Raw genomic sequence first — 23,140 nt, 5'->3', positions numbered from 1 at the left:
CTAAAGTTGTACTGTTTGTGTGTGTGTGTGTGTGTGTGTGTGTGTGTGTGTGTGAACAAGGCCTAAGTAATGTGGGAAAGGATGAGCGCTAGAAATAGAGCAAGGGCTCTCTCTCCCTTCACAGCTGGGATGCTGACAGCAAAAATCTGAAGATTATCCCATCCCTAATGATTGTTAAGAAAAGTAATGGTTAGTTTTAATAAGGGATTATTAGTGCTGCTCTGCAAAGCAGCAGCTGAGTTTATGTAAACAATAGTCATTGAACTTCAAGAATCTCTGGAGAAATTGGATGAAAGAGTGTTAGTTTTCTATTCATGTAAGGTCAGACTGTGGCTGCCTCTTGCAAAGGTGAGTAAAGCCTAGAATGCAAATGGAGCTTTTATTAAAAATAGCCATACTCGGTCGGACCAATAGTCCACCTAGCCCAGTATCCTATCTTCAGACAGAGGCTGGTGCCAGATGCTTCAGAGGGAATGAATAGAACAGGGCAATATATTAAGTGGTCCATCCTTTCATCCGCTCGCAGCTTCTGGCAGTCAAAGGTTTAGGAACACCCAGAGCATAAGATAGGTCCATGGATGGCTATTAGCTAAGATGGTCAGGGAAACCTATCCTCCATGAACTCATCTAATTCTTTTATGAACCAAGTTTTATTTTTGGCCTTCACAACATTCCCTGGCAACGAGTTCCACAGGTTGCCTGTGCATTGTATTAAGAAGTACTTCCTTTTGTTTGTTTTAAACCTGCTGCCTATTAATTTCATTGGATGACTCCTGGTTCTTTTCTGTGATGGGGTAAACACTCTTATTCACTTTCTCCACACCATTCATGATTTTATAGATCTATCATATCCCCAACTTAGTAATTTCTTTTCCAAGATGAACTGTCCAAGTCTTTTTAATCTCTCTTCATATGGAAACTGTCTATATCCCCTAATCATTTTTGTTGCCCTTCTCTGCACCTTTTTCAATTCTAATATATCTTTCTTGAGATGGGTTGACCAAAACTGAATGCAGCATTCAAGGTGTGGGCGTACCACGGATTTATATTGTGGCATTATGATATTTTCTGTCTTACTATCGATCCCTTTCCTAATTGTTTCTAATATTCTGTTAGTCACAAAAAAAAAAAAGCTGCCATTCCACACTGAGCACATGTTTTCAGAGAACTATCCACAATAACTCCAATAACTTTGTTGGGTGGTAACAGCTAATATAGACCCCATCATTTTGTATGTATAGTTGGGATTATGTTTTCCAGTGTGTGTTACTTTGCATTTATTAACATTGACTTTCATCTGCAGTTACCCAGTTTAGTGAGATCTTTGTAACTCTTCGCTGTCAGCTTTGGACTTAACTATTTTGAGTTAAGTATCACCTGCAAACTTTGCCACATCACTGTTCACCCTTTTTTCCAGATGATTTATGGATATGTTGAACAGTACATGTCCCAGTAGAATACCTTGGGGGACCCCACTATTTAGCTCTCTCCACTCTGAAAACTGACCATTTATTCCTGCCCTTTGCTTCCTATCTTTTAACCAGTTGTTGATCCATGGGAAGACCTTCCCTCCTTGTCAATGGTTTTCCAAAAGTCCAAGTATATTATATTCATTGGATCATCCTTATCCATGTTTGTTGACCCTCTCAAAAAATTCTAAGGCTATATCTACACTACAGACCTTACAGAGGCACAGCTGTACCACTGCAGCTGTAACACTAAGGTCTCCCATGTAGCTGCTCTATGCCAACCAGAGACAGCTCTCCTGCCAGCATAATTAAACCACCCACAACAAGTGGCAATAACTATATCTGCAGGAGAGCATCTGCCACCAACATAGCACTGTCCACACTGGTGCTTTTGTCTGTGAAACTTATGTCAGTCAGGGATGTGGGGGTTTTTCCCATACCCCCTGACCAACAATTTACAGACAAAAGTGCTAGTGTAGACAAAGCCTAATAGAGTGATGAGGCATAATTTCCTTTTTTAAAAGGCCATTTTGACTCTTCCCCAACGTAAACATGTTCATCTATGTGTCTAATAATTCTGTTCTTTACTATAGTTTCAACCAATTTGCCTGGTACTGAAGGCTTACTGTCTTACTGGCCTGTAATTGCCAGGATCATCTCCAGAGCCTTTTTAAAAAATTGGGATTACATTAGCTATTCTCCAGTCATCTGGTACAGGGGCTGATTTTGAGCAATCTGTTACGTACCAGTTAGTCCTGCAATTTTATATTTGAGTTCCTTCAGACCTGCTGGGTGAAGACCATCTAGTCCTCTTGCCTTATCACTGTTTAATCTATCAATTTGTTCCAAATCCTTCTCTATTGACATCTCAGCCTGGGACAGATTTATTGCCTAAAAATAATGGCTCAGGGTGTGGGAATCTCCCTTGCATCCTCTGCAGTGAAGACGGATGCAAAGAATTCATTTAGCTTCTTCACAATGACCTTGTCTTGTGTGAGTGCTTTTTAAGCACCTGAATCATTCAGTGACCCCACTGATTGTTTGGCAGGCTGTTTATTTCTGGTGCTCTTTTAAAAAATGCTGTTATTTTTTCTGTCTTTTGTTTGTTGCTCTTCAAATTATTTTTTGGCCTGCCTAATCATACGTCTACATTTGACTTGCCAGAGTTTATGCTCTTTTCTACTTTACTCAGTAGGATTTGACTTCCAATTTTTAAAAGATGTCTTTTTATCTCTAACCACCTCTTTTACTCTGTAAAAACAACGAGAGTTCTGTGGCACTTTAAAGACTAACAAATTTAATATTTGTTAGTCTTTAAAGTGTCACAGAACTCTGGTTGTGTTTGCTGTATACAGACTAACACGGCTACCCCTCTGGAACTCTTTTACTCTGGTTAGCCGTGGTGGTTTTTCTTTGGGTTCTCTTACTTTTAGTTACTAATATTATTTGGGGTGTATATATATAGTCTGAACCTCCTTTATGATGTTTTTTAAATAGATTCCATACACATGCAGGCCTTTCACTCCTGTGACTGTTCCTTTTAATTTCTATTTCAGTAGTTTCTTTTTTGTAGTTCTCTTTTTTAAGTTAATTCCTATTGTGGTGGGTTTCTTTGGTATTTTCCACCCTACAAGGATATTAAATTTAATTACATGATAATTACTATTACCAAGCAGTTCAGCTATATTCACCTTTTGGACCAGATCCTGTGTGCCACTTAGGACTAAATCAAGAATTGCCTCTCCTCTTGTGTTTCAGGACTAGATGCTCCAAGCAGCAGTCATTAATGGTGTCTAGAAATTTTATCTCTGCCTCCCATCCTGAGGTGACATGTCCCCAGTCAATATGGGGATAGCTGAAATCCCCCTCTATTACTGGGTGTGATGGGGTGCTTTACTTACCATTAGGATGGTGCCCCCTCCTGGCCATTCTGTGGATTAGCTTCACAAGGTCAACACCCCTGCCTGAAGTTGCATGTCATCTCTCCATCCCTCTTCCTTGGTCTGCAGAAAGAGGTCTTACTACATGAGGAGCTGCTGCTGCCTCTTCACGACTCAGTCCTCCAGCCAGGTCACGGTACACCTTTTTCCATTCTGGGGGTACCAAAGTCTTCCTTCATCAATCCTAGGCAGTCTTTCCATTCATTGCCTCAGCGCCACTTCCTCCGCATCTGGCCAGGAAACCCAGATCCACCTTTTACTCCAGTGTCAGCAGAGTCAGCAGCTAAGCTCTGTTCCCTTCTGGATCTTACTGCCTTTCCCTGAGCCCTTTCCTTACCATCTGGTACTTCCCACTCTCTGGGTTTGCCAGCCTCCCAGCAAGTAACTGTAGGCTATCTGCCTTTGCACCTCCAAACACCCCACCCCACCCTTCCCTTCCCTTCCCCCAGGGAGTGACAGCAGACTTCCCCAACAGCCCCCTCAGCTTCCAATTTCCTGTCTTTATAAACCCAGCTTATTTTATTCCTCCTCAGTTGGGCTCCGTCACTGAATTAGGGGATTACTTAGCCACCTCAGTCCCCTCAGGTATGGCCTGTTGGGTTAGTTAGCCCCTTCTCAATCCACATTAACCCTTTCCAGACAAGTGTGGATCACTATGGGTTTTCTGTTTTTGTAGCCGCTCTAATTTCCCTGAGCATTTCAGTCACTATCACCATCCTGGTCAGGTGGTCGATAGTATATCCCTACTGCTATACTCTTACTATTCAAGCATGAAATTTCAGTCCACAGAGATTCTATGGTATGGTTTCATTCATTTAAAAATTTTAATATGTTCTATTCTATACTTACTTTCACATATGTTTCCACTCCCCCACCAGTGTAACCTACTCTGTTATTCCTATATATTTTGTATCCTGGTATTATCATGTCTTATTGATTATCATAGTTCCACCAAGTTTCTGTGATGCCTATTATATTAATATCCGCATTTAATATCAGACACTCACATTCACCCATCTTAGTATTTAGACTTCAGCATTTGTATACAAGCACTTATATAATTTGTCAATATTTAGTTGTCTGCCTTCATGTGATGTAATTGACTGGGACTTTCTTTTGTTTGACTGTTTTTCTTCAGTTCCTACCTGTACTTTATCAACTTCTATCCTGTCCTCTTTACTAGGATATAGGGACTCCCCTAATACATCCTCCCCTAAGAGATGTCTCTATCTAAACAGTGTGCTCCTCCACACTTCTTGATGTTTCTCTAGTCTGTAGTTCAAAAATTCCTTTGTGACCTATTTAATTTTACATGCCAGCAATCTGGAACCATTTTGATTTAGGTGGTGCCCTAATGACTCCTCCTTTCTCAAAAGGTTCTCCAGTTCCTAATAAATCTAAATTCCTTCTCCCTACACCACCATCTTATCCACACACCTGAGACACTGCAGTTCTGCATACCTAACTGGCCCTGCATGTGGAACTGGAAGCTTCAGAAAATGCTACCATGGAGATCCTGGACTTTGATCTCTTATCGAGCAGCCTGAATTTGGCCCCTAAGACTTCTCTCCTACCTTTCCCTATATCACTGGTACCTATATGTACCACGACCACTGACTCCTTCCCACCTCTGCACATAAGCCTGTCCAGATGTCTTGAGAGGTCCACAACCTTCACACCTGGCAGTCAAGTCATCATGTGGTTCTCCCGGTCATCACAAACCCAACTATCTATATTTCTAATTGAGTCTCTCATTACTATTGTCTGTCTCTTTCTAATAATGGGGTCCCTCCCCTGCAGGAGTATCTTCAGTGCGAGACGATACCATGACATAATTTGGAAGGAGGGTCCCAACTGTGGGATCATTTCCCTCTGCTCCAGCTTGATGCTTTCCTTCCTTGAGACTTGCATCCTCCTTAACACCACAGAGGCTGTCAGATAGGGCATGGGACTGCTCCACTGTGTCCTGGAAAGTCTCTTCTATGTACCTCTCTGTCTCCCTTAGCACCTTCAGTTCAGTCACTCTGGTTTCAAGAGCCCATAATTGGTCTCTGAGGGCCATGAGCTGCTTGCACCAAATGCATATATACACCACCTGCCCACAAGGCAGGTAATTGTATACCCTTCATTCAGGGCAATAAATTGGTTAGTCCTCACTCTGCTGCTGGACTTTTGCCTGTTGTCCCTGAGTTCACACTGCCCCCTTGTCAGTGGATCCTAAAGAGGCTAGGGATCAAAGGATGGCAGGCGAAAGCCTTGTTAGGAAGATTCAGCCTTTCCTTCAAATCCACTAGGCTCAGCACACAGCCCTCCAAACAGACTACACTATAAACTTCAACCAAGCAAGCAAGCACACAGCAACAAACAAACTAACAGACGACCAATTCACCTCAAGGGACACGTAGTCGCTCTTCTTTCACCTCCGTCACAAAACTCCCGTTTGCTGTTCCTGTTCGCTAGCTCCCTTTTGCACCATCTGTGCAAGGACCAGTCATAATTGCAATTCCTGTGCTCTCCTGAGAAACGAGATAAATGTAATTTTGTGCATCAAACATCTTGTTTAAATTTTGTATATTTATTTTCAATAATTCTTAGCGACAGGACAAAGAAAATAACTTTATGACTGAGCTCCCAAGGTGCTCCCCCCCCGCCCTTTGTCAGCAACATGAAAAGGTTGCTTATTTTATCTTTGGTAGATGGAGGGCAGCAAAGAGGTGAAAAGATCTCATAAGAACTCTGAATAATGTGAAATAGATGCTATTCAAAAAGAGTAAATGTATCAAAACCTGGCCCAATGAGGAACAGGGGCTCCTCAATATAAGTAAAGTTGGAGAATCCAGCAGTGGCAAATACTATTCAAAACATATTCTTTCAGTTTAAGTAGTGAACTCGAGGTTAAGTGTATTAAAGTAAAAATAAATAACTTTCACAGAGTTGCTGATAAAACAGAATGATGAGCAATAGAGTTTATATTCTACACTTAGAAAAATCAGAAATGCACTTAAACGTGAAAAATCAATCCAAGGAGACTTTCTACTTAAAATATGATGCTTTATGAAGGTATCACAGTTACACTATGTTGCATGACTCAGTATCTACAAAAATAATGCTCCTGATCATGTTGGATTATTTATAGATTTCGCTCCCTGTTTGTATGCATTTACCTAACTGTATCTTAATGAGGAGACATTTTTTTCCTGGCTACATTTCTGATGAGGAAATCACCAGTTATGTCTGCTAAAAATCACAATAACATTGCATCTTATTTTGTGCTGGTGCCAATGATGACAACAAATTCTGCAAAGCCATTGACAGTTCTTAAGATGCAAAACAATACCTGGGCTTTCATTTCTGTGATATTCCGATCTTTTTCCAGTTAAAAGATATGGCTTGGAGCCCAAACTGATAACCTATTCATATTTGATGATTCTCATATACCTCGTTTTAGAAACTTCAGTGACATCTTTTGTGGTTTTACGATTTACTTTTTTAAAATCAAGAGTGTAATCTAGCAACAATAGACAGGGAGGAAGTGAATGGCATGGAAAAATTTCTGTCCCCTTTTTTCAGACTTCAATCTAATATGAGCACTGGCAATAACAAACTCATCCATAAAGTCTTTGACAAGAACCTGTGATGTTTGAAGTCACTTTAGCATGAGTAGATAATTGTTTGCTTTTAAACCTGCATTAAAATGGTCAAAACTTTCAAACCTTTATTCTCTTCTTGTCTCAGAATTCCTGTAGGCCTTGTGCTGCCGTTCTTACTCAGGATTGATGTAAGGTATGCAAGGTGAGTAAACCTGAAGTCTTTTATCTGTAGAAGTCTGAATTATGGGCAGAGGGGTTGCCATTCAGAAATACACTGAGGACCAGATCCTCAACTGATATAAATCAGCATAGCTCCTTTCAATGAAGCTGAACTGATTTACATCAGCTGAGGGTCTTGCCCTGAATTTTATAACAGAAGTGTTTCTATCAGAGACAATGTCAATGCATATTACTGTTTTCCAATGAACATTATTGACTGTGCTTGCCTTAGAGGAGCTCCCTATGAGTCATTTGTTTAGAGAGAGAATAATAGAGGAAGACAATGGAATGCTAATCAAGACAAGATACTAAACCCGCTTCCCCCAGAAAGCAGTCACATCACTACAATGTTCCTATCATATCTGAAATGCCACCCTCGATACATATTTCAATGTTGCGCAAACATGTGTGTATCAAGTCTCCAAAATATTGCTTTGATCATAATAATTGTCTTAATTCTTCACTAGTTTATGCCCTAATATTATACCATATTATTTGTGTATCCCAAATCTTATTTTATTGTGTTGTTGCTTAAATCCATGTAAAAATGTAAATGCATCTACACAAACAAAATGTTCTCCTTTATTTGTAACCAGAATGTCCCTGACAATACCATACATAAAATAGAGAACACACTGTAAAAGAGCAGGGAAAATATAGAGGCATACAGAAAACAGGGATTGTCTGTATTTCCACACAAAGAAATATTTACACCAGACACCTATCTTCAGAGGCTGGCAAACTTAGGTTTTTGCAAGACCTCATGTAACTTCTATGAGATAAACCAGTCTCAGAGTTGCTTTCAGAGATCACACAGTGAAGATGGCTATTCTGACAGCAGGGTTGGGGTTCAGAGGCAATCCACTGAGTGATCGTTCCTTCACAGCAGGGTTACAATTATATCCTTTGCCTAAAGTACTATATAGTGTGTATAGGATCCACTGCCTACTGGTCTACAGAAAGTAAAGTCCTGATGAAGATCTCAAGTCACAAAGGTCTGTGGTGAAAGTCCTGGGTTTTATGTGATATAGTGTATACATGTGCCGTTTAACTGGCAAACTTGTTTGTGTTTGCACAGCTATTGATTAGTTACGTGGTCTGGTTCCATTTGCTCAGGATTTTGGAGCCCTTAGAATTTTGCCTAACATTCAGCTTTTGAGTCCTCAAAATATGGGTGAGCTGCACTATTCCAGTTCACTTACACTTCAGCACTGCCCATTTTGTTGGAAGATCTCTGTGGAACTCAGGACAAGATTTCCTGAACTCTATTCAGTTCAAGGGAGTTCAGGGGGAATATCAGAAAGTTGGTTACAGCTTCCTGATTCTGTGGGACAGTCTGTGCCAACCCTAGCCTCAGCATGAGTCAGTCTAGGGATTGCTCTAAATTGCATGACTAGTTTATGGTCCCTAAGGAACTATACATTAGCTGAGATTTTCTCTCCACCACGGGAATACTCTGCTGGTCAGCTATGGACAGAATCCAGCACCTTTGTACCACGTGAATGGTGCAAAATATCTGGATCTTAACTGCAGTCTTGGGGACAAATTATTGTTTAACACTTGAAGTAGTATAAGAACTGGGGGTGAAATTTTGATTTTATTGAAGTCAATGGGATTTGTTACTTTGATTTAGTGGGGCCAGGATTTCACCCTGGATGAATAAATAAACAATATTTTTTATCTTAGAATATTATTACAACTGTCTTGTGCCATATGGTATGTTGATAAACTGTCAATGTCACTGTTGTATTCTTTTATATCATTCTAAATATCTTCTAATATCCTTTTTCATGATCTTATCTTTCATTTCTAGTATAATCAGTTATGGACAAATGAGTCACAGTACAGAAAAATTATTTCAAAGGTATAATTTGGATCATAACTGCATTTTTAGGGTGTAATTATTATAGTATTGACAGCCAAATTATCAGACTATGGAAATTGTATGCAGACAAACACCAATTATGGTGAGCTCTCTCAGACTAAAACTTGCAGTTAAAATGTTCAGGTGTAATGATATTACACCAACAACTCTGGGGTATATTTGTGAGGTTATTTGCAGAGGTGTGTTCAGCTTTCATTAGGAAATGAGCCCAATGGGATATGCACTTTCAGGAGGTTCAGAACTCGTTATCCCAGCTCTACTGTAAAGCTTCATCATTACCTATTTTACCATCTTGCAGTCAATGTAGAAACTCTGTATTAGCAGGCAAAACTGAGAGACTCAATTATTTAAAACTTGGCTCATATATTGCATAAGCCTGATAAACAGCGCGTGAAACTGGCAGTAGTTCATGACAGCAAATATACTTTTTTAACTTCATCAAGTGCTTTATTAATAATTATAACTTTTTTCTATTTATAAGATTCTTTTTCCTCATCTAGAAAAATATCATATGGTGAAACACTCAAACAGTATTTCTCAAATTTTATTCACCACTAAATATCTCTGATTTTCCATCAACCAGGGAAGTCAATGGGACTGAATGAGAATGGGGATGAAGTTAGAATATGTCTCAAAGTGTTAACTTCTGGGGTCTATTTTTATAGATGAAGTAGAAGCAATGCCTACTATTAAGATTAGGGTTATTTGAAAATTTACTGAAAACCAGTTTTGATGCAAAATAATTGTTTGTTTGTTCTGACAAAATGATAGTTTCCGAGAAAATATTCTGCTTTCCATAGAAAGTTTGGACTTTTCATTGAAAGACCAAAATCCTCAAACTGAAAACTTTATGGACGAAACAAAAATTCAGTTTTAATTTTTCTTTAAAAAAGGTAATATTTTCTATGGGGGGGGAGGAAAAATACCTTAATTAAATTTGACTCACATGTTTACTTTAGTTCAGAAAGAAAGTAAGTAAAGGTGGTTCAAAAAAGGTTCATCCATTTTCAAAAAATTATGACCATAAATGTGATGGGTCATCTTGGTCATATAAGGCAATAAAGACTTCTTTGAACAGATTCAACACTTAAGTGATTTGGAGTAGGAACTTGATATTTAACAGGAATAGTCCCAAAATGTGAAAAGTACATTTCATCATCCCTGTGGACATCTGCCCAGATGTAACTGAATGATAAATCAGAGAATTAAAGTGTACTTTATTTTACAAAGTGAATTAAGTTAAATTGAATTAAGGCCACTTTAATTCTGAATAAGAGAGCAGGGTTTTAATGCAGTTTGACTAATACACTTTAAATTTACACCTTTAGTTTAATTCAGATTAATTTTCCTGAGTGTCCTCATGTAGACAAGATGTGAGAGTTGAGAACAAGAATCCTTAAATCAGCTGTGGCTTAACTAATACTTGAAGATGATGGAATGTCTTGGTTTCTCCATTTTTTCCTGTTTTTTAAAAAAATCCATATAATTATCATACTGCACAAGATGGCAAAATTAAGGTTGTACAGGCACCTTAGCTCTGGCATTTCCTAACTTTCCTTTGCTTGGAACTGTAATGTTCTTTCAGCATATTTTTATGGAATGTATGTATAATGTAGTTGAGCTAAGATTGCTGTCTTTTTTTAATATCTTTGGGAAAACAAGAATAAGAAAATTCAGCCTCAGAGTTAATTTTAGTTTTGGAAAATTAGAGCATGATAAAGAGGATCTCCTATGTATAATATACTTTGCATCCTAAGCAATAATTATAGCACTGCTCTAGCAATGTTATCATACTGCTATTTATTTAATGGCTGTTTATCTGGTTTGGTTTTGGTTTTTGTTTTTTTTGACATAATCTTAGGCTTAATATTCCTTCTATGTAACATTTTCCATCCGTTTACCCATCTTTAAATCATAATTTTCCTTTTCACTTGCAGTGAACTACAATAGACTACATAATCACAGAACATCATGATATATTATAGTAGATAAGAAGTAATCTTGTTTTAGCAGTGACCAGATGTTCAAACTGTCTTTTAGGGGTTAATGTTGTAACTCCTGCTATTCCATGTTTATTCCCTGGAGTATCAGTTTGATATCCAGTAGTAAACTCTGAAAATAGGACCTATTCACGTCAGAATCATGTACTGAAAATAATACATCATGCAAGCTCTTTGTTGAAGCTGCCATTGATTCATAAAAGATGCTTGAATTATCCTACAATAATAATACACAAAGCATCTTCCAGGAGCCTGAACTTCTCTGGGTAGCATGACAAGTGCAAGGAATTGGACTCTTTAAGGATTTGACCCTTACATTTGTTCTGAACAAATATATCCTCAGTTAGGAAAATATCTGATTTAGATGAAAAAACTATACAAATTTTCTAATAAAAACCTAATCAACAGTGATATCTTTCTGAGGGATGAAATATGGGGAGATACATGTAAAATATCTAAATTGCAAAACATAAGTATGGGTTACTGTTTATCAGATTTCATAGACTTTATAGAGAGATGATATTTTTCCATGATTATGACTGCACTGAAGGTACATTCAAAATCCTATTTCACCCACCTATCGCTTTGGCTGCAAAACTTGGTTTGGACTCAAAATTGCAATGTTTACTGTAAAGACAAAGGATAATATTTGTGCTAAGCTTGAAAAAAATCAGTCATAGTTTGTGAAATACAGATCCTGAAAAATAGCCAGCATTTATTTGTTTGTTTTCTCGTGTCTCTGAGAATGAGACTCAGATATGACCCTGCTGTTGTGGGGAGGGAATGCACGATGTCTGGGCTATACCCAGCTTGCAGTCTGCTTTCCAATGTGCTAGCACAGCTCTATAGGCCTGCCAAGCCCCTACTGCCCACCTTTCAGGGCAGAGGACAGAGCAGCTCCATGGAGTTTGTTTTTTCTCTTGTACTGCTACTCTACTCTTCTTTGTCAGTTTCTTTGTTTTTGATTTCTAGTAACAATCCTCCTTAAGTAATGCAAAGTTAAAACTGGAGTAGGTAGCTTTCTTTCTACACCTTGCCAAACTGGAAAATCAAGATGATAATTTGACAGAAAAATAACCTATGGTTGTTTTATTCATATACTAAGCTCTAACAGAGTAGGCCTTTTAGAGTACTGGAGCCTTCGACAATTAAATGCAAAAATAGCATTGGCCTAATTTTTCAATCTCCCATTAACTTCCATGGGAATTGTGGCTACTCAACATCACTGAAAGTTAGGCTACGTTACTGCAAGATTTTGGTTGAGATTAGACCTGGACACAACAATTCAAAATTTTACTTCTATTAAAAAAAAAAAAAAGAGGGACACATTTTTCTCAAATAAAATCCTGTTTTTTTCAACCAGGTTCATTGAGATTTTATGCCCCACAAGTTTCAGCAAAACCGAAGCTGTGGTTCACAAAGCAAACATATTCCAATATATTTACCTCACACATAGTCATTTGTATTACTCCATATTGGACTCTCACCATCCTTAGTTTTTCTTAGCAGCTATATTGATTTTAGTGGGAGTTGAATGAGCTTAGAATATGGCTTCAAAGCATTACTTTTTTTAGCTTTTATTTATGTAAATGATGCAGTAGCAATGCCTATTAATAAAGCTGTCTTACATTACTCTAGTGTAATTCCTATTGGTCTAAGTTACAAACAACTGAAAAGTATTAGTTATTAAAAATTTAGCCATATGTGTCACACTGGGATCTTCTGGATACTCCGAACTGTAGAAAATTTGACCTTTATTTAGGTTCTCAATCAGGAGCTAAATTGTTCTGAAAATCTAAATCCCAGTCATAGGTACTTTAGATTCTTTAGAAAATCGTGCCCTACATGTTCCTTATAACTCAGCCAAATCAAGCCTTATCCAAAAAAAAAAAGAGAGAGAGAATTTTTACTCCCTTGCACCACTGGGCTCTGACTGCTTTTTGTTTGCTTTTCTAATTTTTTAAGATCTATTTGACAAACACAGAGCAAAGGTGTTATGACCAAAAAATCCCCCTAGAGGTTCAAGATTTGTGTACAAACTGAAGATATCTTGGAAATGAGTGTTCCTAGTCTGAATATGGCTCTGATTGTTGTCTGTAAGTGTTACTAGAATACAAATAATGGAAATATAACCGTATCATTTGATATAGCAATACATGCATTATAAATTCTCCATGGTTTGACAGGCACTTGATATGTTCCATATGGTACAACAAGTATTTTGTATAGCCCGTGCAGGGCAAAGGAGAATTGGAAAACAAATGGGAATGCTGCAGATCACTTCTGAACTCCATCAGGCAAAACAAAGAAGGGATATCTGGGGATCTGGAAAAACTAAGGAGCTCCAAATTTCTATTGGCTAATAGGCGAGAAGGACTCAAAAGCTTTTCAGGATAATGGTGGAAGGAGGAGGAGGAAGTCCTACTGAGCTTAGGTTGTAGTCTCCTCACCATAGGGTAGTTAGGATGGAGAAGGATTGAATTCCTGGTCTGTATGTGAAAGATATCAGGCAAAATGTATGTGTCTCTGGATAATAATAGGTCTGTTGGGTTTGTAGGTTGTAAGCTGTTTGCTGTGTGGTAGTTTCTGAAAGATGATAGCCATGTAAAAAATTTATAGGGTAGGTGGGAGCAAGAGGTTCTATAAATTGATGGTGGAAAACTCAATTTTTAAAGAACATACAATATGATATTTTATGTACATTTAAGAAACTGTATGAACTAGGAATGTATTTGAATATTTATTTACCTTCCCTTAACTATTCCTTTCCCTATCATTAAAGAATTAGAATTTTTTTTTAATGTAACATTTCTAGATATACTCTAAATCAGATTTTAGAATCCCACTACTGTACTACTGTGTCCTTGACAGTGAGAACTTTAAAGATTATTCTATAAAGTTTATGAATCGTACTTTAAGAATGGCTGTGCAAATGGATTCTGTACTAGAAATGTTTTCCAGTAGTGACAGCTTATCAATGGAAGTTTAGTTCTTTCAGCTGATTATCAGATCCTTCAATGCCTTAGTGCATGTAGCTCATGTCTTATTGAACACTCGCTGTTTCCAACCTCCAGGTGACCTTTAACTCAATTCTTTTTTTCTTCAAAATTGTTTTGGGTACATTGATATAATACAAAAAATACAGCCTACAAATGAGGCAAATATATATACTTTTTTTTTTTTTTTTACTTAAATACAAAACAAGGAAATAAATCTTTTGAAGTTATTAAACTTGCTATGTGACAAGTACTTCTCAGTTATATAACTAAGTGCATGCATACACCTGCACAGACACACACAGGTGTGCATGTAGATATATTATATATATACATACATACTGTGTGTATGTGTGCAACCTCTAGATCAATTGGTTTGTGATCTGCCCAGAGTAAGGGGACATGCATAGTTGTACTGTCCCTGGAGCAGCCCAGGAGGGAGATTGTGACCTACAATAGTCAGTCTCCATACTGTTCAGCAAAGGGACTAAATTGTCAGGTCTATTCCTATCTCAACATATGCATGGAGCCTAGGTTCTGCCTCCACTCTCTTCTTCTCACCCAATTGCACAAAGGCGTATGTCATAGCATTTTGCTGACTAATGTCCTTCGGGGCTGTCCACAAATTACAAAATACATTAAGGAGTGGATGGGGACTTAATTTGCCATGACAGAGTTTTTATTTCAGGGTTACAAGGGGGTGGTTGGGAGGGTGAACAGCCCTGCTGCCTACTGGAAGTGGCAATACAAAGCCACAACACAAAGGAGTAACTGAGGCCTGGTCTACACTAAAAGGTTATTTCAACCCAGCTAGGTCCCTCAAGGGTGTGAAAAGTCTATACCCAGAGTGAGGTAGTTAAGCCAACCAAACCCCTGGTGTAGATAGCACTAGGTCAGAGGAAGAATTCTTCCATCCACCTAGCTACAACCCCTTGGGGTGGTAGATTACCTTTGTCAATGGAAGGACCCCTTCCACCAGCATAGATACTACCTACACTGAAGCACTACTGAGGCAGAGCTACAGCTGTGTCGCTGTGATGTTTCAAGTTTAGACAAGCTGTGAGTACCTTATGTCTACTTGCATCAACACAAAGAATAGGTCATGATCTGGACGTATATATTTATAATAGGAAAAAGACAAACCCAATTTTTCAGATTTCTTGGACACCCAAAAGCTGAGACCTTGCCAACACACTGATGGTGCATTGATTTCACTAAAATAACCTTTTAAAAATGGCATGTTTAAACCCCAGCATGGACACACACATCTGTGTATAGATGGCATCTGTGTGTTTAGCTAGGTTGAAGATTGGGCAATTTCTATTTTTAGATCAGTCCTAGAGACCAGAAGTTCCATTGTCCTGCTCCTTGTTTAGTCATTTACTGCATCAATGCACAGTTGGTGTAAATTGTTACCTTTCTGATTGTGTAGCATTTTGAACTTACTTTGCATATGTGTAAATGTCTACACAAAGTGTATAGCAAGTTAACAATTGAGAATCTGGTTAAACTCATGTGAATGGGTTTTTAACCTGACCCCCATAACCAGTGCTGTGGGTGGAAACAGGATTACATTTTATAACTCTTTTTCTATATAAGCAGTTTTACAAGCGCTTAGCACCCATAATCAGAGCCAGGATTTCAAAAGACCTCAGCTCCCATTCAGGTAAAATATGTTGCCTGATTTTCAAAGAAAGTGTCACATTGAGAACTGCTGAGTATTTTTGAGAAACTGGCATTTCTATAGGTGCTTAAATAGGACCTGAAAATCAGGTGTCAAACACTGGGTTCTAAACACTCAAAAATATGACCCTGAGCTCTTGCCCTATGTCTCCAATAACTTGGTCACATCAAGGCACTTTTCCATGAAGGCACTTTCCCTGCCACACTTCAGCTTCCTCTCCCACAACTGTTCTCTTTTAAATCCGTTTAAAAAAATAGTGTCCAATATCTACTACTCTCATAAAAGGCTAGTCCTATTTTCGGCCTGTATATAAAAAACAATGTCAACGTTCCTTTCAATGAATCTACAGGGTCTGGAAAATAAATATTGGCTTTTAACGTGGTTTGGCTGATTCTCTCCCATAGCAGAGAACTGCAGTTTTATCAGGCACTTTCAGTAGGAGCAGGGCATGCGTCTACTCCATGGAATACTAAATGACAAATTATAGATCGTCGGATGAGATCACTAACCAACATCACCCAGGAGTCCCTTAGACAAACACAGAGGCCCAAGTTCTTTTAGTCAGCTGGTTTCTTTGAAAATGAGCTGGGGCAATGGACCTAAGGATCCCTGTATATTTAGAGTTGAACACTGGGCTTTTTATTTTACCATGTTATCTTTGGAAAGAGGCTTACCGTACTTTTCCTATGATATGTGTTGAACTTTCCGGAAACTTAATGACTAACGTATACTTTACTGTACACTGCCTCTATTAAGGACCAACTGATTAGGAAGGTTGTAGCAATTTTGGGCATGTAGCTGACTTAGGCTCCAGGCAGTTGTTGTCTAACTAGTGATGGAGAGCCTTTACCAAGACTGCAGTCAGTGCAGTGGTTTTATTATAGGCTGCCATAGTTTTATTATCCCTGCCTGAGTTATTTCTAGTAAATGTTATAATCTCTTAGTTTAACCCTGAGCTGAAATCAGAATGCATAAATCAGTGAAGGGATTTTTCTGTTTAAGTCTAAATTCCTGCAAAGTTTGCTTAACTACTTGGTGGGAAAATGTTTCTAGTTTACTGTCTTTTGAGGTTGAGAAGGGACAATAAGGGGTGGAAATATGAATTGTCCTTGAACTTGACACATTAGGAGGCTCACTAGGATAAGACAGTACATTTTTTGATGATCTTACATCTCTAGCACTTTTTGTGAACACAATTGAGAACTTGAGTTTATTAAGCAGGGTGCGATCAATATTTCAAATTATTTATTTATTTACTTCCAGCTAGTTAATTATATCAGACTCTGAGTTTCAAAAGCTTCATATTTCTTGCTGACTGAACTGATCAAGATGCTTGCAGCTCTGAGACATTAGCACTTCCCTTTTATAGACTATACCAGTTTTCTGTGGCATATTTTAGTGTTCTTTACAAAGCAAATGGGGCAATTATTTTGCCTTTAAGAGAGATCTGAGGGCCCGTTAAGTGACTGAGGAAATGTAGAAGTACAGGATTTGCTTAAAGAAGGCAGGAGTAGTTGAAAACTGAGTTGCCATCTCCAGAGAGCACTTTACTTATTCAAAGGAAGATAAATTTTGAAATCACTTCTAACATACAAGACTGAAAACCATAACCCTCTAAAATGTCCTGAGTTTACAACTACTTCACAAGACATCTTTTGATCGCTTCACAATTCCAATTTGATAAAGGCATAAACACAATTTGACACTAGGGTTGGATCAGCTACTCAATAACTCAAAATACTGTTAAAGGCAATGCCACCAACAATTCAGATGCAGTGTTTGAGCCAAATATATTGTGATAGTTAATATTCCAAATGTCAGTTTAGGTCTAATATGCAACAAGTGGGAAACATACATTGGCCAGTTTAAAATCCTTCTCTAGCCAGTGTCTTATCTTCAGAATCAGAGCCCTGCTTAGTTCAGAGCACAGGCCCCACCTAATTTTGAGGGCCAAAAAAGGTAAAAGAGAATCTCAGCTTTTATTTATGGGAAATAAAATCATTTCTAGACCTTTTTCCTTGAAAAGATACCTTTGAAAATGTAACCTAATATCTAGGTTTGAAAGTTTATCACTGAATTTTCGTAATGATCACAAGTTATTAACAGTTCCACCAGAGCCATCCAGAGCTTGGCTTTGAGGTCAGAAAACCAAAACCATAGATTCCTTGATTTCTGGGAAGACCCCAGATCAAGATTATAGTTGTAGAGAGCAGTATCCAAGCTATTGTGAATGGCATTAGGGCTTCTGCAAACCGCCTACAGCCAACTGCCTGCAGCTGAGATGGCTCCTCTGCAAAGCTGCCAGTGTGAGCTCCAGGCACAAGGGGAGGGGGGAGCTCAAACCGAGGAGAAACTTAGGCAGTATGATCTAATGACATTTATAAGGAATCTCCCAGTCCTGAAACTGATTATCTCTATGATCTTTGTCAAGTCACATAGGCAAAACTTTCTAACTTGAGTGCCTCGGTTAGGCACCTAAATACAGTGATGCAGAGCTTCATACACCCACACATGGAAAATGAAGCACGGAGAAGTTGAAGCTAACATTTTCCAATTTGTAGAACAGTGATAATACTGAGGAATCAAAGATATCTGAAAGAATAAGGTGAGGACACATTACCTAAAAATTCCCCAAACGTTAAGGCATCCAGCACCTGCGTCTCCTAGCGTGGATGACAGGTAGTCCCATCCATCAAAAGTATAGTTTGTTTCAATTCCCATTCCCTCAACCAATCTCGCAAAGTATGCCCATCTGCAATCCAGCTAGTAGGCATTAGGAAGTCCATTAAAATACAGATTTACCTCACAGATGAGTCATGACCATTCAGTAGTTAATGTTTGTAAAGTGCTACAAACAGTCTTTACGGTTTGTAAAGGAACCACAACTAAAGTCTTGTTCACCACTAGAGAATCTTAATTTTATTGTGATGAATAGACTGTAGTATATTTATGCTCACTCAGTTGTGTAGCCTTGGATTAGTTTGGGGTACAAATGCACTTGTCACAAACAGGTTCTTTCTTCAGGCAGCTGCTTAGAGTTCATTAAGATGAGGTTGGTGAAACAAAGCGAGACTTCATGAGTTTTATTTGGTAAGTAAAGTTGAAATCCTATAAAAATAAGATAGAGCACACTAATGATAATAGAATAACCTTCTGGATTGTACATACTTATAGCCTTATACCTGGGGCAGGATAGAACCATTCCCAATGTTGACATACTTACAACATTATAGAGACTACCAAAAGCAAAGATGGAAGGAAAAGTAAGTGGAGGTCATCACAAGAGGTGATGACTTTTTTGGGCTGGCACCTTCCCAATCACTCCCAATGTCTCACTTATGAATATTCATGCATCAGGTTTTATACATATATTTACATATCTGTGACCATATTTACTTAGGTCTCATCCCCTTATCCATATGGGGCTTTCCAGGTACCCATAATCTGGGTTCCGAATGCTGCATTAAGCTGTTTGCATCAATACTGTGTTAATACATTCCCCAGTCTTTCCAATATGTTAATGTGAGTCACCTTATTGTTACACATACTAAAAATCCCTAGAAATCTGTTATTTCAAGCATAAACTGTTCTTTTGTGGTAAATTGGTTTCTTACAAAGCACTTATTGCTAAATCTTATAACCTTAAACTGCTTATAAACCTCAAACTGTTTATGCTAAAACATTTCTAACTATTAAACTACTGTAGACTGCTCTGGATCCTAGATAATTGTGAAACCTACCTAAAATATTAATTCATATTTTATGTTTCCCTACTTTCCTATCAGCTCTAATAGCTCCAACTTTACTATTTTAAAGCATTTTAATATACTTTAGTGCATGATCTTGCACCCTAAACTCAGGTCAGGGATTACAGGTCAAGAGTTGTATTGAGCATCTTCTTAACTGTGCTCATTGTTTTGGCTTCTGCAGACTATACTTTTGAAACTTAAAGTTATCAAGAACTACATGAGGTCCTCACTGAGTCAAAGACTAAGTGTGTGTGATATCAGTCAAAAGACTGAAATATAACAGTTGAAAAAAATAGCTCCTTCAACCACAATCACAAAGACTCCTCTAAAATATTGAGTTCCCCTTCCGCACACATGCCCATACTCTACCACAATCCAGTGTTTGCTTTTGGTTCAGAGGAAGTGAACAGAAGTATAGTTGCCAACCACTCAGTCTGGGTCAGTAGCTTCCTGCCTATGACGGCAGTACAGCAGAGCCCACCATTCGGATCAGTGCCAAGGGTTTTAGGATGAAATCCTGGCCTAGATGAAATCAGTGGGAGTTTGCCATTGTCTTTAACTGGACTAAAAGACTTCATGGAGGTCAGGGTGGCAGCATGATTGAACAGTATACATGGCGTGTGCTCTCATTCAACCTTCTGTCTGTTTCACCAGTTCAGTTGGGCAATGAGTCATTCAGGAGGCCAGTCTGCAAATGTCAGGACCAAATATAATTTCTGTAACACTTACAGGGACCAGCCCATACAACAGGGACACTTCTGGCTTATATCCTATCTTATTTATAAAACTGAGTTTGTGGTGTTAAATTGCATTCTCAGAGTATGGGGTGAGTGTGGTGCACAAGAGTCCGTTGCTATTTTTCAGGTGTGGAAAAAGGAAGTTGATGGCAAAATGTTTTACAAGCCTGGCAAAAAATGCTAAAGCCAGCGCTGCTAATCCCTTCCTTTAGATTATGATGGCCAGGTTATGGAGGAATCACAAATGATTCAACACAGGAAGAAAGGTGTAATTTTTTTTTCAGTGTAACTATCAAAGCCACTAATCTTCCAGATTTCATGACATCCTCATCCAGTATTTTATTATCCATATGTTGATGAGTTTCCAAATTCCCACTGGAAGAATTAACAATAGGAAGTTCTATCTAAAAACTGCTAAGCCCTAGATCCAGTGCTAAACTGAATAAAAGGTTACATTTATCGAGGGCTGTGAAGACGACTTGGGCCAAAGAATGTGAGTAAATGAAGGCATGAAAAAAGATAGATTTGCAAAGAGTTATATAACCTTCTATTCAGTGCAATAGACTGTTCCAACAAACTGATGACCAGGATATTTCCATTAATATTGGCAGATGATATGCTCCTTGTTACATAAAGGGAACTAAACGTATTTATTGAATTGGCACCAAAAGTGTTTGCAACTTGGCTGCAATTTTTCTCTCAAGTAAGCAAGAAATGGTCTCTGAGCACTGATGAAAGTCCCAGTCAGGAAGAGAATTCTGGTTACTTCTGAAGAAGACTCGACAGGTTTATTATTGTTTTCTGGCTCATGCCAATATTCAGTTGTAGTATCCAGAACGTTGCAGATGCAAGGAGTGAAGTGTCTTTTTGTTTTTGTTGTTGGGACTGAATTAAAACTTTCCCCTCCAGTAGCATGTCAGTTATGTTCAAAAACAAAGCATACTTGCAGCAATGGTACAAATTATAGGGAATACGAGTAGCCGATATTGTTACATTGGTTATGTTTGTTACTTTATCTACTTAACCACTCTGCTTCAAAGTAGTTCTTTTGTTCAGTCCCTATGGCGTTCTGTTGGGTTTCACCTTTTATTGTGTCCTGTTTCTCATTAATAAAGGAAGTGAGAGGGACATATAGGTTATGAAGGGGGAAAAAGCAATGAATATCAGTCTTGTAGAAAAATGTTTGTATCCTTTTTTGGCTCAAATGAGTTGTAAACTCCTTAGTGATGCATAGCAGTTAGGAATACGGAAATTTTCTACTGGTTTCAGAGAAATCAAATTCTTCAGAGGGAGGACAAGAAACCAGATAATGGATTGTGGAGTAATAAGTCTATATGGAAAGTTTCTTCTGAAACCCAAACAGTAAGTGATTGCCTGTTACCCGGAAGCATAAGTGTTTATATCTTTTTCATTTTTAATTGTTTTCTGTCTAGTGTAACTGTGACATTCTTCTTTTCCATGTAAATATTTAATTCTTTTTTGAATCCTATTAATCTACTAACATTAATATCTTGTGGGAGTGAGTTCCACACCATAATTATGCATCAGATACTTATCAGGTTTTATTATTTCTTATCAGATTTTAATTTGTTGCCTCTCAGTTTCATTTGAATGTCCCTTTGTTCGTGTATCATGAGGGAAGGTAAATAGGAACACGCAGTTTACCTTCTCTATACCATTCATTGGTTTGTATATCACTATTATGTCCTCTCTAAATGAAACAGTCCCAATCTTTTCAATTTCTCTTTATATGGAAGTTTTTCCATGATACTAATAATATATGTTGCGTGTCTCTGAACCCCTTCAATTGCTGCTATACCTATTTTGAGCTAGAGTAACCAGAAATGAACATCAAATTACAGGGGAGGTGATATAACAACATAATAACATTTTCATGTGATTTTTTTATCTCATTCCTCACACATACTAACATTTAGTTTGAATTCAGTGGCATAAAGTGTCCATAGTGATGCCCAGGACTCTTTCCAGAGCTGTTTCAGTAAAGTGCAGGAGTACTTCAAATTACCCCTTCTGTTGTGCTTTACCTTGTACTTTGTCAACACTGAAGTTCATCTCCCAACACACTTCCCATTCACCAGACTGCATTAGCTCCTTCTGAAGTTCTTCATAGCCTTCTCTAGTTTTGTTTGCAGTTCAGCCACTATATTCTTCAGAACATCAGACTGAAGTTACCTATAATTCCTCAGGCTGTGCATGTGACCCTCACCCCAGTAGCTCCCAGAACTGCAACATCTTCTGAGAATTGTGCCATGACTTTTTTTTTTTTTTAAATAACAGTTAAGGTCTCCACTCTACCATTGATTTGCTGAGTGGGTTTGGACAAGCCACTTGAACCTCTGTTTTAATTGCCCAACCTGTGAAACAGGGGAAAAAATTCCCATCCATGGGGACGGTATTGTGAAGGTTAACATTTGTAAAGCATATTGAACATCCAAAATGTTACATAAATGCTAAGCTTTATTATGTATGGAAGCCAAACTACCCAAACTCTTCCTCCTCCCCATCCCGGTCTCAAGAAGCTGGACAACAGTGCAGCATACCCTAGTTAGCTGACAAAACTTTTGCTAAGGGACTTCTGTATGCCTAGCTCCCATACACGGATGCCCAGCCTCCCAGCATCTTCTGCTGCTTTTTCTTGACTCCCTCACCCACACGTCTTCTTGCCAAACCCCACTGTTCTGGCACTGTGACCCTCCTGCTTATCCATCTGCCACTTCTCTACCCTTTTCCTCTCCTGCAAGGCCACAAACGTCTCTTGCTGTCCCACCTATCCATCAACCCTCCCTCTTGCTACTTCTTTCTTGACCCTCTCAGTGCTCCTCTGACCCAAGATCCGCAGCAATTTCCCTT

The 23,140-nt window shown here is 38.4% G+C and overlaps 1 protein-coding gene across 1 annotated transcript in view; it reads left to right on the top strand.

Moving 5' to 3' along the window:
* Nucleotides 1-23,140, top strand: part of CHRM3 (cholinergic receptor muscarinic 3) — a 501,690-nt gene that overhangs the window by 31,325 nt on the left and 447,225 nt on the right. Inside the window, exon 2 of the mRNA XM_067535845.1 lies at nt 7,145-7,201. The gene's annotated coding sequence lies outside the window, so the exon portion shown is untranslated. The remainder of the gene's footprint in view (nt 1-7,144; nt 7,202-23,140) is intronic.

This window comes from Emydura macquarii, unplaced genomic scaffold (assembly GCF_026122565.2).
Source record: "Emydura macquarii macquarii isolate MOO-44397 ecotype Brisbane River unplaced genomic scaffold, CSIRO-AGI_Emac_v2 contig_3517, whole genome shotgun sequence".
In the NCBI taxonomy this organism is placed as follows: Eukaryota; Metazoa; Chordata; order Testudines; family Chelidae; genus Emydura; species Emydura macquarii.
This window is presented reverse-complemented; position numbering and strand designations above follow the sequence as displayed.